Source organism: Coregonus lavaretus (assembly GCF_964263955.1).
Source record: "Coregonus lavaretus genome assembly, chromosome: 13".
In the NCBI taxonomy this organism is placed as follows: Eukaryota; Metazoa; Chordata; class Actinopteri; order Salmoniformes; family Salmonidae; genus Coregonus; species Coregonus lavaretus.
In genome coordinates, this window is record NC_140000.1 from 48153493 (window position 1) to 48170355 (window position 16863).

Genomic DNA, 16863 nt, shown 5'->3' on the forward strand with positions numbered 1-16863 from the left:
GAGTCAGTATATTACAGTATCTAAAAGAATGTGTCCACATAAGTCCATAACACTAGTTGTGCTGAGGTGTCCTGGGTGGGGGCGTCAGATCTTCTTGTATGGCCCTAAACAGCTGTAGCAGGGCGTCTCCCCACAGCCCCTTCTGGTGTTGGGAGGTGGTATGAGCCAGAGTCTGGGCAGTGTACACCATAGTGAGCACTGTGCGCTCAAAGTCCTCCCTGCTCAGGGCACCTCTGCGCTGGGACAGGTGAGAGGTCAAACGTCTGATCTCGGAGAGTCTCTTAGGCAGAATGTCCTCACAGATGACCTCCAGCTTTTGGACCCTCCTCAGAGAAGCCAGCTCCTGGTCTGGGATCATGAAGGGCTTGTCCTCACCCTCAATCTGCAGGCCTGCCAGCATGATCTAGAAGACATCCATAGTTGTATCAGATCTTTAAAGGTTCTATCAGATCAACTTTTCATATGTCCATCTGTCATCTCAATACCTTCATGTTCTGGGATTGTTTGATTAATTTAATCAATTGACTGACTGAATGATTCGATCAACAGAGCGATTTTCCACACGTAACATAGTCAGGGTGAAACTCACCTCACCACCAATGGTATATCTGGAACACAAGTCAAGCTCTTGCCACCAGGGGGCATACAATACATAACAAAAGATGTTTGCTGCCTTATTCCTCTGTTGAATCAGACTAAACACTCAATAATTAATTTAGCTGCGAAGAGACAGAATCATTAGATAATTTGTTTTGGTACTGTCCATTTGTAGCTTGTTTTTGGTCACATGTCCAGGAATGGCTGAAGAATTGCAATATTTACCTGGAGCTAACTGCAGATAGCACTACTGGGTGATCTGAAAAGTCATTGTCAATCGATCAAAAATATATTAAATACTTTTAGCAAAAATTGTATTTTCAATTTACAATCTGTAGAAACAATGAGAATAGAAAGGTTCAGAACTTTTGTGAAACATCACAGTACTGTTAAGTTGAAAAATATATGGTAAATATACAAATCCAATATGGATGGTGGTCCTCTGTAGCTCAGCTGGTAGAGCACGGCGCTTGTAACGCCAGGGTAGTGGGTTTGATCCCCGGGACCACCCATACACAAAAATGTATGCACGCATGACTGTAAGTCGCTTTGGATAAAAGCGTCTGCTAAATGGCATATTATTAAGAGATAGATGGGAGGGGTTGAATGGAGATGAAGGTTGGTCAGCCACCAATTGTGCAAGTTCTCCCACTTAAAAAGATGAGAGAGGCCTGTACTTTTCATCATAGGTACACGTCAACTATGACAGACAAATTTAGAAAAAAAAATCCAGAAAATTACATTGTAGGATTTTTTATGAATTTATTTGCAAATTATGGTGGAAAATAAGTATTTGGTCACCTACAAACAAGCAAGATTTATGTCTCTCACAGACCTGTAACTTCTTCTTTAAGAGGCTCCTCTGTCCTCCACTCATTACCTGTATTAATGGCACCTGTTTGAACTTGTTATCAGTATAAACGACACCTGTCCACAACCTCAAACAGTCACACTCCAAACTCCACTATGGCCAAGACCAAAGAGCTGTCAAAGGACACCAGAAACAAAATTGTAGACCTGCACCAGGCTGGGAAGACTGAATCTGCAATAGGTAAGCAGCTTGGTTTGAAGAAATCAACTGTGGGAGCAATTATTAGGAAATGGAAGACATACACTGATAATCTCCCTCGATCTGGGGCTCCACGCAAGATCTCACCCCGTGGGGTCAAAATCATCACAAGAACGGTGAGCAAAAATCCCAGAACCACACGGGGGGACCTAGTGAATGACCTGCAGAGAGCTGGGACCAAAGTAACAAAGCCTACCATCAGTAACACACTACGCCGCCAGGGACTCAAATCCTGCAGTGCAAGACGTGTCCCCCTGCTTAAGCCAGTACATGTCCAGGCCCGTCTGAAGTTTGCTAGAGTGCATTTGGATGATCCAGAAGAGGATTGGGAGAATGTCATATGGTCAGATGAAACCAAAATATAACTTTTTGGTAAAAACCCAACTCGTCGTGTTTGGAGGACAAAGAATGCTGAGTTGCATCCAAAGAACACCATACCTACTGTGAAGCATGGGGGTGGAAACATCATGCTTTGGGGCTGTTTTTCTGCAAAGGGACCAGGACGACTGATCCGTGTAAAGGAAAGAATGAATGGGGCCATGTATCGTGAGATTTTGAGTGAAAACCTCCTTCCATCAGCAAGGGCATTGAAGATGAAACGTGGCTGGGTCTTTCAGCATGACAATGATCCCAAACACACCGCCCGGGCAACGAAGGAGTGGCTTCGTAAGAAGCATTTCAAGGTCCTGGAGTGGCCTAGCCAGTTTCCAGATCTCAACCCCATAGAACATCTTTGGAGGGAGTTGAAAGTCTGTGTTGCCCAGCGACAGCCCCAAGACATCACTGCTCTAGAGGAGATCTGCATGGAGGAATGGGCCAAAATACCAGCAACAGTGTGTGAAAACCTTGTGAAGACTTACAGAAAACGTTTGACCTGTGTCATTGCCAACAAAGGGTATATAACAAAGTATTGAGAAACTTTTGTTATTGACCAAATACTTATTTTCCACCATAATTTGCAAATAAATTCATTAAAAATCCGACAATGTGATTTTCTGGATTTTTGTTTCTCATTTTGTCTGTCATATTTGACGTGTACCTATGATGAAAATTACAGGCCTCTCTCATCTTTTTAAGTGGGAGAACTTGCACAATTGGTGGCTGACTAAATACTTTTTTTCCCCACTTTAGAAGCAAACCGGATGGACATCATGAAAATGATCGGAGAGGTTTAGGGTAGATTAAGGTAAAACAAACAAAATAGAATTATTGTCAAATTGACTGTGTCCATAAAATGTATATAGTATGTATAAGCTGGAAGTAGAGGCCTAAGCATGGTTGTTCACTAGTTTGCTCCAATTAGGGGAGGGGTAGTAGGGTTAGAAGGTAATAAAGGAAAATATATATTTTTTAAATGATATAAATATGTGTGTGTGTGTGTGTGTGTGTGTGTGTGTGTGTGTGTGTGTGTGTGTGTATGTATATACATACACACAGCGCAAACTGGCTCTAATCAGAATAGAAAGAGGAGTGGGAGGCCCCGGTGCACAACTGAGCAAGAGGACAAATACATTAGAGTGTCTAGTTTGAGAAACAGATGCCTCACAGGTCCTCAACTGGCAGCTTCATGAAATAGTATCCGCAAAACACCAGTCTCAACGTCAACAGTGAAGAGGCGACTCTGGGATGCTGATCTTCTAGGCAGAGTTGCAAAGAAAAAGCCACATCTCAGATTGGTCATTAAAAAGAAAAGATCAAGATGGGCAGTCTCAGTTGTGCACCGGGGCCTCCCCCTCCTCTTTCTATTTTGGTTAGAGCCAGTTTGCGCTGTTCTGTGAAGGGAGTAGTACACAGTGTTGTACGAGATCTTCAGTTTCTTGGCAATTTCTCGCATGGAATAGCCTTCATTTCTCAAAACAAGAATAGACTGACAAGTTTCAGAAGAAAGTTATTTGTTTCTGGCCAATTTGAGCCTGTAATCGAACCCACAATTGCTGATGCTCCAGATACTCAACTAGTCTCAAGAAGGCCAGTTGTATTGCTTCTTTAATCAGCACAACTGTTTTCAGTTGTGCTAACATAATTGCAAAAGGGTTTTCTAATGATCAATTAGCCTTTTAAAATGATAAACTTGGATTAGCAAACACAAAGTGCCATTGGAACACAGGCCTCTGTACGCCTATGTAGATATTCCATAAAAAATCAGCTGTTTCCAGCTACAATAGACATTTACAACATTAACAATGTCTACACTGTATTTCTGATCAATTTGATGTTATTTTAATGGACAAAAAAAATGTTTTTCTTTCGAAAACAAGGAAATGTCTAAGTGACCCCACATTTTTTACATTGTATTTTACAATAGTGAAGACATCAAAACGATCAAATAACACATACAGTGAGGGAATTAAGTATTTGATCCCCTGCTGATTTTGAACGTTTGCCCACTGACAAAGGCATGATCAGTCTATAATTTTAATGGTAGGTTTATTTGAACAGTGAGAGACAGAATAACAACAATAAAATCCAGAAAAACGCATGTCAAAAATGTTATAAATTGATTTGCATTTTAATGAGCGAAATAAGTATTTGACCCCCCTGCAAAACATGACTTAGTACTTGGTGGCAAAACCCTTGTTGGCAATCACAGAGGTCAGACGTTTCTTGTAGTTGGCCACCAGGTTTACACACATCTCAGAGGGATTTTGTCCCACTCCTCTTTGCAGATTTTCTCCATGTCATTAAGGTTTCGAGGCTGACGTTTGGCAACTCGAACCTTCAGCTCCCTCCACAGATTTTCTATGGGATTAAGGTCTGGAGACTGGCTAGGCCACTCCAGGACCTTAATGTGCTTCTTCTTGAGCCACTCCTTTGTTGCCTTGGCCATGTGTTTTGGGTCATTGTCATGCTGGAATACCCATCCACAACCCATTTTCAATGCCCTGGCTGAGGGAAGGAGGTTCTCACCCAAAATGTGATGGTACATGGTCCCATCCATCGTCCCTTTGATGCGGTGAAGTTGTCCTGTATCCTTAGCAGAAAAACACCCCCAAAGCATAATGTTTCCACCTCCATGTTTGACGGTGGGGATGGTGTTCTTGGGGTCATAGGCAGCATTCCTCCTCCTCCAAACACGGTGAGTTGAGTTGATGCCAAAGAGCTCGATTTTGGTCTCATCTGACCACAACACTTTCACCCAGTTCTCCTCTGAATCATTCAGATGTTCATTGGCAAACTTCAGACGGGCCTGTATATGTGCTTTCTTGAGCAGGGGGACCTTGCGGGTGCTGCAGGATTTCAGTCCTTCACGGCGTAGTGTGTTACCAATTGTTTTCTTGGTGACTATGGTCCCAGCTGCCTTGAGATCATTGACAAGATCCTCCCATGTAGTTCTGGGCTGATTCCTCACCATTCTCTTGATCATTGCAACTCCACGAGGTGAGATCTTGCATGGAGCCCCAGGCCGAGGGAGATTGACAGGTCTTTTGTGTTTCTTCCATTTGCGAATAATCGCACCAACTGTTGTCACCTTCTCACCAAGTTGCTTGGCGATGGTCTTGTAGCCCATTCCAGCCTTGTGTAAATCTACAATCTTATCCCTGACATCCTTGGAGAGCTCTTTGGTCTTGGCCATGGTGGAGAGTTTGGAATCTGATTGATTGATTGCTTCTGTGGAGAGGTGTCATTTATACAGGTAACAAGCTGAGATTAGGAGCACTCCCTTTAAGAGTGTGCTCCTAATCTCAGCTCGTTACCTGTATAAAAGACACCAGGGAGCAAGAAATCTTTCAGATTGAGAGGGGGTCAAATACTTATTTCCCTCATTCAAATGCAAATCAATTTATAACATTTATGACATGCGTTTTTCTGGATATTTTTGTTATTATTCTGTCTCTCACTGTTCAAATAAACCTACCATTAAAATTATAGACTGATCATGTCTTTGTCAGTGGGCAAACGTACAAAATCAGCAGGGGATCAAATACTTAATTCCCTCACTGTATGGAATCACGTAATAACCAAAAAAAGTGTTAAACAAATCAAAATATATTTTATATTTGAGATTCTTCAAATAGCCACCCTTTGCCTTCATGACAAAAAACAAAACAAAACAAAAACATCATAATTAAGACCTTAAAAATACGCTTATGTTCCTTCCATGGATAGAGGGACGGTTTACCTTGAGTAACCTGACTCCTGTTGCCAAAGTTTAAGTTTATGAATTTGAGAAACTCTGGTTTGAACCCATGAGGACCAGTGGCATGTATGTATGTCATGGATGCCAAGGGAAGCCAGGCTTCCCCCCCAAAAAAATTTATCTTTCGCCTCTCAGTGTTTCATAATTTTCCTTTGATTTGCAAGAGGCTGAATGTATCTCACCGGAGAAAGCATTAGAGCGAGTGTAACAGTGCCCCTCTGTCTCTGTATGTGTAGGCCATCTATCTGATGATGTCTGGTCAAAAAGAGTATGGCATTTAGCCTCCCTTGATAAAAAAAAGAAGACAATAATAGCCAATCAGTGTTGAGCTAAACTGAGTGAGCTCAATGGTGAATGGTGCTGGCGCACCAAAAAAAGTGTCAAGGGAAGCCAGTTTGGATTTGGCTTCACTCCAATCACATCACATCGAGAGCCAAATGTCATTGACAGAAACAACTTGAATTGTTGCATCTTGTCCATGTTTTCCTCTCATCAGAGTAGTGGATGGTTGAGCAGTATATGTCCAGACATATTGTTTGCTCCTTGGGCTCCAACATACCAGCTGTAATATGTATGGATGAATCTGGGTTGTGCCCACAGTGGATATGGTCTGGCTCAACAACGAGAAGAAGCAGGGGCCTCTGGGATATGGAGTTCAATGTCAGAACATTATTAAGTATTAAGGACAAAACTATCTGACAGGAGGGTCTCTGGATGATCCAGACTGTAAAAGACAGAGCCTGGAATAAAACGTTAAGTTTGTGGAAGATTTGACTTTATCTGACAACAATCTTCTTGTTTCCATGTAACATTCACAATGGATTAAATCCCCTTTAAACTCATTAATGTAATTTAAGCAGAGCTGGCTATTTTCGACTCACCTCAAACAGCAGGTTAACATCTTCCACAGAGTTCTGGAAGGTGGGGTTGACCAATGAGTGTGCGCCACGCTTCACTCTAAAAGCTGATGGGTAAAGGGCTGAAGAGAGAGGAAAGAGAAAGTGAGAGGAAAGATAGCATTTTGAGTAATTGAAGGACTCATTAAACCAACGGCAACCGAAAGGAGGCCTGAAATACAATAGATCCAGAATTTCTCGTTGAGTGGATGAATGTGGATGCCATTGTTGAGACCAGGAGGTCAGTCAAACTCAACACACGTTGCAGGATTTACGTAGTGCCATAGGTCTACAGTATAGCATACAATATAGTCAAATACATTCACACAGTGGCTATAGGTGATGTAAAATCCTACACTTACTGTATACTGCAAACATGTCTAAGGTAGGTTAAACTATCTAGTCCCAGGTTTGTGTGGGAGACAACATGGGCGTAAACTGCAGCAGATGTCCCTTTGTGAAACCGGGTGAAAACCCTTAAACCTCTGACACCGGTAATCGCTGGTATGTCCCACGTTATAGATTCCCCCTCCTTTCAAAGACCAATGTGTGTCTATAGGTTATAGGCTATAGGGTAGGGCGGTCAGATTTCAAAGTGTCAGGGCATATGTGCCGCAGCAGGCCTGAGAGTTCAGGAGCTGAGGTCTGCTCCTCATAAAACTCCTCTCTCTCACCCTTCAGAACTGCAAACTAAGGCAGCTCTGTCTTTTATAAGGGGAGCTAACCAGGAGCAGAAGCAGAGAAACTGGGCCTGGGCACAAGCTTACCAACTGGGTTTGAACCTTGGTCTCTTGCATACCACAAGACTGCTGAGCTAAAGGCAGCTCCTGAGCTAAATGCAGCTAAGGCAGGTATTCTGATCTCAGATAAGATCATTCACTGAACCACCTTCACACCTATCATTTTACCTGTAGGGGAGATGTGGTAGTTCTTAGTTCTACAAATGACATTAAGTGAGATAATAGGACTTTGAGTGGCTTCTTTTCACAGGGTTTTCTCTTTAGTACTCAGAGTGGCTTCTTAACAGTGAGGGGATGATTTGAGGCAGGAGTCACGGTACTGACATGAGAATATCCTTTACCAGTTTGAGAGACAGCTACAGTACATAGTGGAAATACTTGTGGTTTCCATGTGGTTGATAAAATTCCATTGACTCCATTCCAGCCATTATTGTGAGCCGTCCTCCCCCCAGCAGCCTCCACTGCTAGAGAGGAACGTTTCGTGCAAGCAGCATCTCTCCCTCAATACCTTATTTGCTTTATTTTCCATTACAGCCCTGAATACCTGGCAGGGACCCCGACTGTGTGTTGAAAGTACAGGGCCATGTGCTTTTGGGTTGAAGGGTCAGGTACAGACAGACAAGGTCCAAATAAGTAGCTTGATTGGAAGTCGGAGCATGTTTGAAGTGGACACAAACAGACCATAGATCATGCAGTGCTTCAGTCTGTCTGAGGAATGCCTGGGCCCTTGACAGAACAGAAAGGTCATGGTAGGAACATAGCGTGACTAGGGGGGTAAATCACGTTTTCCTCTCAGCAGCTCAGAGTTCAATGATATTGTGACAGAGCTTTATGAAATGTAACATGCAGGGCTACTGTTTGTCCATACTTTACACCATAGGGTACTCATTTTCTCATACATACACCATCTGACAGAGAGAGTGACATTCTTTCTGAGCTTGGTTAGATTCCCTACTACTGTACAGTCATGGTCAAAAGTTTTGAGAATACACAAGTATTGGTCTTCACAAAGTTCGCTGTTTCAGTGTTATGAGATATTTTTGTTAGATGTTACTATGGTATACTGAAGTATAATTACAAGCATTCCATAAGTGTCAAAGGCTTTTATTGACAATTACATTAAGTTTATGCAAATAGTCAATATTTGCAGTGTTGACCCTTCTTTTTCAAGACCTCTGCAATCCGCCCTGGGCCACATCCTGACTGATGGCAGCCCATTCTTGCATAATCAATGCTTGGAGTTTGTCAGAATTTGTGGAGTTTTGTTTGTCCACCCGCCTCTTGAGGATCGACCACAAGTTCTCAATGGGATTAAGGTCTGGGGAGTTTCCTGGCCATGGACCCATAATTTTGACGTTTTGTTCCCCGAGCCACTTAGCTATCACTTTTGCCTTATGGCAAGGTGCTCCATCATGCTGGAAAAGGCATTGGTCGTCACCAAACTGTTCTTAGATGGTTGGGAGAAGTTGCTCTCGGAGGATGTGTTGGTACCATTCTTTATTCATGGCTGTGTTCTTAGGCAAAATTGTGAGTGAGCCCACTCCCTTGGCTGAGAAGCAACCCCACACATGAATGGTCTCAGGATGCTTTACTGTTGGCATGACACAGGACTGATGGAAGCGCTCACCTTGTCTTCTCCAGACAAGCTTTTTTCCGGATGCCCCAAACAATCAGAAAGGGGATTCATCAGAGAAAATGACTTTTTTCAGTCCTCAGCAGTCCAATCCCTGTACCTTTTGCAGAATATCAGTCTGTCCCTGATGTTTTTCCTGGAGAGAAGTGGCTTCTTTGCTGCCCTTTTTGACACCAGGCCATCCTCCAAAAGTCTTCGCCTCACTGTGCGTGCAGATGCACTCACACCTACCTGCTGCCATTCCTGAGCAAGCTCTGCACTGGTGGTGCCCCGATCCCGCAGCTGAATCAACTTTAGGAGACGTCTTGGCGCTTGCTGGTCTTTCTTGGGCGCACTGACGCCTTCTTCACAACAATTGAACCTCTCTCCTTGAAGTTCTTGATGATCCGATAAATGGTTGATTTAGGTGCAATCTTACTAGCAGCAATATCCTTGCCTGTGAAGCCCTTTTTGTGCAAAGCAATGATGACGGCACGTGTTTCCTTGCAGGTAACCATGGTTAACAGAGGAAGAACAATGATTTCAAGCACCACCCTCCTTTTAAAGCTTTCAGTCTGTTATTCTAACTCAATCAGCATGACAGAGTGATCTCCAGCCTTGTCCTCATAAACACTCTCACCTGTGTTAACGAGATAATCACTGACATGATGGAAGCTGGTCCTTTATGTGGCAGGGCTGAAATGCAGTGGAAATGTTTTTGGGGGATTAAGTTCATTTTCATGGCAAAGAGGGACTTTGCAATTAATTGCAATTCATCTGATCACTCGTCATGACATTCTGGAGTATTGCCATCATCAAAACTGAGGCAGCAGACTTTGTGAAAATTAGTATTTGTGTCATTCTCAAAACTTTTGACCACGACTGTAGAATGTGCTCTTGTTACAAATCCAAGCCAGATATCCAATCACTGTACAGTAATCTGCTGTTTGAGCCAAGAGAAATATAGGCTCACAGAGCTTAACGAGGATCATAGTTTAAACATTGGCCCTCTCTCTCTATGGAAACTGATCAGGAATCAACTCCTGGTCAACTGACACCCAGCACAATTCCACTGTCCTCCGACTGTACTCCTTATGGAATCTGATCCAAGATCAGTTCTTGCCACTCCCAGTCCCCCTCCACTGTACTCCTAACCGTCCGGCCACCAAGGCCTCACACTCTCGATGGGACAACACTGGCCACATTCTCCCCATTCAGAAACAGGGTTAAAGCAGCAGTATTGGAATGCATAAGCATACAGAACACACACATAGGGACAATAACAACTTTTATTGGCACAGAGCCAGTGTGAATAGTGGGGTTATGAGGTCTATGAGGTTCATTTCTATGCTTCGTTTTCCATGAATCGTTTGATGTTAAGGCGATGCTGTACCTCTGTGGAGATGTTAGCTCCAAAATGGCTGCTCCAACCAGCCATACATTTTTATGGGTTTCACCACTAGTTGCACAGGCGCCATACATACAGCAGCTGTGAGGAATGCCAGACATTGATGTCATAGATCTGGGCTGATATGTGCTACTGTGCATCCAAGTGTGATACTGATCAGTATGTAATGGAAAGCCGAAGCCCCAATGTTGACTTTTATCCAGTGTTAAGAGAATTTCTATCTCTAATTCAACCTAAGCTTGAATCATTACCAGAGGTTGTAAGGCTCTGGTTTTAATCATAAATGATTCAAGGTCCACAACCAACAAGAATGATCTGTCTTTTTATTCATTGAGAGCTCTGGCGCCAAAACCCATACACTCCTGTTTTATACCTCTTGACACACAAAGGCACTTTGCTCCGCCCACCTTTAGGAGGCTTTCATAAACAGTTTCCACCTTTCTCCTTCACCCTGGAATGTTTAGTCCCGCCCCCCCCTCTGTTAGTGGGTTGATAATTGTAACACAGTTTACACATTTATACTGTATTTGGGGTGAAATCCTTTAGTCATTATTCTTAAAATACAAATTAATCTAACATCCAGCAGCACATCCTTTCATAATGCCTTCCAGTGTGAATCTGTAAGTGGAGGGAGGTGGAGCTGGAATTCCACACACAGATGATGAGTTGAGTCCACTGTGTTGAGCTCGAGGCAGAAGTGAAGAACAGGAGGGAACCATCTATTCACCTCAGCAACACAAATAAACATCTATGTGCAATGCTCATGGGATGTGTAACCTTGCCAGAGACCTGAAGACTCATGTAATGCTTAGGCTTTAGCTCAGCGGGTTAACACAGTCGTCTGATACACAGTAGACTCGGTTTCTAAATTTAGCCGGTCACATATGGAATAAGTGGTTGCTGGTTTAATGTGGATGATCCACTTCTGAAAGCAGATCTCAGTTTTCAAAGCTCTGAGCTAGAAGAAACCAATCATCGCTCATGCTTCTCGGCCCACTGTAGCGCTAGAATAAATAATCAGTGTTTGCTAGGACACTGTCCCTTGTGTCCTCACAAATAAGCAGGGAACTTGTAATCTCCCTCTAAGCACTTGCAATGAGTCAGGGGAAAACACAAAGCCAATAATTACAAGCAGTGCTAAATGGTCTTGGCTAGAATTGTGTCGTGATTAGAGAAAAGCAGCCAAAACAGAGGTCACATTACCTCAGGTTTACAGTAATGGATATTTGGCTTAAAGTTGGAGCCAAAACCAAGTCAGGAACATTTCCCATACTACAACTGATGAATGATGTTTCCTTAACCAGTTTACATTTTTGCATTGTGATCTCTAAACTGATATTTTCCACAGAATACACACTCTGGAGCAAGCTAAATATATGTCCTAATCAGAACTTTCCCAGTGAACTGAAGACCTAAGAGCTCCAAATATGGGACAAGATATGTCTCAATATTGAAGGGATAACAATACATCAATTCAGATATGCAGATTTTTTGCCAAGCTGCTGCAGTCAAAACAGCTGGGGAAGAATTTGGCAGCAGTCAGAGGGACACAGGGGCCAGAGACAGTCACATTGGCTACACAGTTTGTCCCCAATTCTAAATCACTGTCTGTTTGTCCCCTCTATCAAATCCAAAATATTCAGATGTGGTCTTTAGGGGTGACCTGAAGTTCAATAGTCATACAGTAGATAGGCTTAGTACTTGTATGAGATGGATGTAATAATATTTTCCTAATGGATACTGGTCCTCTGTAGCTCAGCTGGTAGAGCACGGCGCTTGTAACGCCAAGGTAGTGGGTTCGATCCCCGGGACCACCCATACACAAAAATGTATGCACGCATGACTGTAAGTCGCTTTGGATAAAAGCGTCTGCTAAATGGCATATTATTATATTATTATTATTATTATTGACAAACCAGTTTCCCCTCTGGGATTAATAAAGTTTGTATTATTTTATCTTACCATGTCAGCAAAGACCTGAGCTAAGTCGCGTTTCCTGAAGCAGGTTCAACATCATGTGACTGATTCAGTGATTTAAATCCACCCTCCTACATTCCTTAATTCGGAGGGATCTATTTTCGGCAGTCGACATTTCCAAGGAACTAAACGTTGACGTGTGTGGGAGGGAGGGAAAATGTATGAATGTGGATCCAAATGTTTGGACTCAATAACAACAAGGCACTTTAAGTTGTTTTTCACTGAGAACCTTGTTGAAAGATATTCAGAACATCGCATTCTTCTCCTTCATAACAACACAATCACTACATAAAGGAGCCCAACACCCCCAGCCTTGCCAAAGCAAACAAAACATTTGTATTTTCTTCAAAAAACATAACATCTCATAAAAGTCTGCAAACACATCAGATAAAAGTCTGCAAAATCTGTATGCATAAAACAATAGAGCCTACTTAAATACAACTAAATCATCTATTTGGCAGCAAAATGTTCAGTTATAATAACACACACCAATACAAAATACATAACCATATTGTTTTGTTTTTTCCTTTGATTCATTAAGATTAGATAAAAAAAAATCTATAATGCAGTTCATTTCTTCCTATTGATACTAGTTCTGAGAACGTCTACACAACAGCCATTAACTTTCTATGAAAGTATCTATGTTGACCCCTCAAACTGACCTGAAGTCAGTCTAAGCTCTGTGAGGTGCTCAGGTGTCCTACCTTTCCTCCAGTGTTGAGCAGCAGCCAGGTACAGCTGGCAATAGAACACAGTGATGAGTAGACGCCACCGATGCATCATGATGACCCTCGGCCCAGCACACATACACTGACTACCGTCCTGCCCTGCTGTCTCTCTCGCTCTCTTCCTCGGGCCCTGTCGTCTGTCTGTCTCCCTGGGCTTTGAATTTGAGTCAGTCACTAGCCAATCACAGCAGCCAGCCAGGCCCCAGCTGGAGAGAGCTGAATACAAACAACCATCAGGAGAATGAGGTAAGAATACTGACTGGAGCACTGCTAAACCACTTCACATGCAACTGCTTCATTCACTCACTCTCTCTCTCACTCTCCTCTTTTTCTCTACTTCTACCTCTCTTTTTCTCTCACTCTCGTCTCTCTCTCTCTCCCCCTCTCTCTCCCCGTCTGTCTGTGACTGAGTGCTGAGTTCTCTCTGGCCAGGCTGTCATCTGGAAGTCATCAGGACCCAGGGAATGCCTGCTCTGTTAGTGGCTGGACTGCTGCTCACTAAGCTACTGACTGAGGCAGAGATGACACCAGACTGACTGCAGCTGGTCTACAACCTGTAAAACCTGTCCGATATCATCATCATCATGGTCACCGTCGTTTCCAATATGGTTTCCATCATCATTAGCATAATGGTCATCATCGTCATATTGTAACCTCATCCCCAGGCTTATTGCTACCTCACACAGAGACAACGATGGTGAGGAATACCACATCACCATCATCATCATACTCTGTCTCAGAATCCACTTGCATGCCTCATATTGACTACACAGTAAGCGTCCAACGGCTTCAGCACAGACAATAGATTATAGTACAGTATAGCATTTCAGAATTCTCTTTGTCTCTCCATTGTCCTCTCAACAGTTTCTGTTCTCTTTGTAGTCACATAATGTCCGTTACAATAACATTCAGAGCTCTCGCTACCCAGGGCCAAGGAGCATAGTGGTTTGCTCAGGAATCCAGGGGCTTTGCTTTGGTTGGCCTGGCCTCTGACATGAAGGAAAATAACAGGAAAAACCAAGATATTTCAGAAATGAGTCTGCTATTAGAATTACACCATTCTACCTTAGCTTACTGATTGTGGATGACAAATGTTTTTGCAGTATGCATTTCAGAGCTCAACCAATATCTGCTATATCAGTACTCTACTGCTGAGAACTAATGGTCTATGCATAAATTATAATTTGGGTTAAATGTTTTATTTTACAATTACTGCTTCTATCTTGTCAACTCAGATCATAAAAAATGTGACTGATGACATATAAAATCAAAATGAAAAGCTGAATTGCCAGCGGTTTTAATGATCCACATCACACACACTATTACCACCACCTTGATTAGGTAACTTCAAACATTTCACTGATATACCAGGCAATGCTGGAGGGCATGATTAATTGAGTGCCCTCTGACTTTCAAGTTATTTGCTTTACGAACACCATATGTTGATTTGAAATGTTCTCCTCTAAAACCAGATGGGCACCTGCGGTATTCTGCCCTTCCGTGTCTCACTGAAGGAACACAAAGTATATTCAAATAAAGGATGATGAGAGAAGGTGATGATATTCCCAGTGGACAAACTTTAACACCTGTCTTTCAGTACATTACACAGTCAACTCATAACGTAATAACAGATGGTGTTCTGAGTCTGAGAGAACAATGTCCAGCAGGTAAAGAAAACATCCTCCCCACAGTGTGTCTCTCATCTCCTTGCTGGAAGGTGCATGGTAGAGAGGAACTCTAGCCTTTTTGTTGACCTACCCAGAACCTTTACTCTTAGAAGAAAGACAGTAGTAAATCAGCCTGTTGAAATGTGTGAGGAGGTGACACCGTGACACAGGACCATGTCCACAGCCAGGATTTACTCCTAGTAAGGTCAAATGGTCGAATAAAGCATATCCCAGTGGTCACATGGTCAAGTAAAGCATATCCCAGTGGTCACATGGTCAAATAAAGCATATCCCAGTGGTCACATGGTCAAGTAAAGCATATCCCAGTGGTCACATGGTCAAGTAAAGCATATCCCAGTGGTCACATGGTCAAGTAAAGCATATCCCAGTGGTCACATGGTCAAGTAAACCATATCCCAGTGGTCACATGGTCAAGTAAAGCATATCCCTAACTGTAGGCTAAAATATTAAATTAGGTCCTGGCCCTATTTATTTCTACTGACGTGTAGTTCTTTATTTACCAGCAGGGGGCAGGCTAAGAACACATTATGAATGTTATTTTTTTTTCCATCACTCCATCACCCTGTCAGACTGATGCCGTTTTCAAACTATTTTGGTGATGCTGCATGAATTTGAGAATGAATTCTATTAAGATAAGTGCTCACGATATAAATGCACTTGAGAGAGATGTAAGGGTTGTTTGGGTTCAGGTCCAGGTCCAGGTGGGGACCCTTGACAAATCGCTCAAGTGCTTAATTGCCCAAGTCGTGCTATAAAGCTCTGTAATACATAAAATATGCAAATGAATAGGAGTCCATTATAAGTCTGTAAAAGCCTCAATAGTCAAATTATTTTTTGACAAGAGAAGTACAGCTGCAGTCCCTACATGAGAACTACAAAATTAAAGCATATTCGTTTATACACTCCAGACTCTAAATGTCACATTTACATTAACATTTACATCATTTAGCAGACGCTCTTATCCAGAGCGACTTACAAATTGACACATGACTGTAATTACCAGCAAACAGGATGGAGCAGATTATACAGAATAGTTATTTGAGCTGTAGCAAAAGGTTTAATGGAAAATATCAATTCTTGGCAGGGTCAGCACCAGTGCCTATCTGATACGTCTTCCACCACACAATTCCGAGTCATCCGACATCAAGATTGACTTGTATTTCCCTAAAAACATCCAACATAAGATACCCATTACTGTGGAAACGTATCATAAACCCTGTCATTAGTTTAGAGCTAATTTGTCTGGACACAGATAGCGGCTCAGCTGCTTGATCCATCTCCACTGTGTCTTAACTGCAAATGGAGCTGACGTCTCCTGGCTCTCTCCCATGACAGCTCCTCTTATCATGGTTGGCCAGAGGGCACACAAACCATCCAGGCTCTTTTAAAGAGATTCCACTGCTGCTGCTGTTGATTATGCCTCCGTCCAAGACCAGCGGAGCCTGCAGCACTAACCAGCCAAATCACAACACCAACACCAGCCTCATTACTCAGACATAAAGACAATTACAATGCAATAATGACTCATTATTGACATTATGCTTTGTAATTGCTCCGCAATTAATGACCACCGGTGGCAAAGTTCCCTGAAATGCTTTTTTGGTTTTTCTGTTGCACCACCACCTTTTGACCAGTCCAGCACTTCAGTAATGAGAATAACAACTTAATTGGTGTCTGCATTAATTATAATAATTGGTGCGACAGCATTGTTTCAATCATTAGTGTTAGTCATTTAAGTTCCAGGTACAGTATCCTGAAGCTTGTCTCTGTATTGATGTCAGTGTCTCTGTGTTGAGTCATTATTGCATGTCTTGGCTGAATTCCTCAGAGCTGCAGGTTGTTGTTGGTGTGTCGTGGGCAGGGACACATTCGCCTTGGACAACAGCTTTTCCTGTGACTTTCCTGTGGAGAGTAAGAGGTGTTGATGATGGTGACACGCTGAGAGCTACCTGCCTTGTTACATGTGGGCAGAGTGATTATTTCTGACACAATGATCAGGGAGGTACACAG

At 42.7% G+C, this 16863-nt stretch overlaps 1 pseudogene across 1 annotated transcript; it reads right to left on the bottom strand.

Moving 5' to 3' along the window:
* Window positions 1-52: 52 nt before the first annotated feature.
* On the bottom strand, window positions 53-13220 carry LOC311139176 (protein FAM180A-like; annotated as a pseudogene). The gene is made up of 4 exons: window positions 13142-13220; window positions 7468-7608; window positions 6686-6783; window positions 53-403 (listed from the first exon to the last, which is right to left on the bottom strand). The product of its transcript is annotated as a protein FAM180A-like (transcript).
* Between the last annotated feature and the right edge of the window lie 3643 nt (window positions 13221-16863).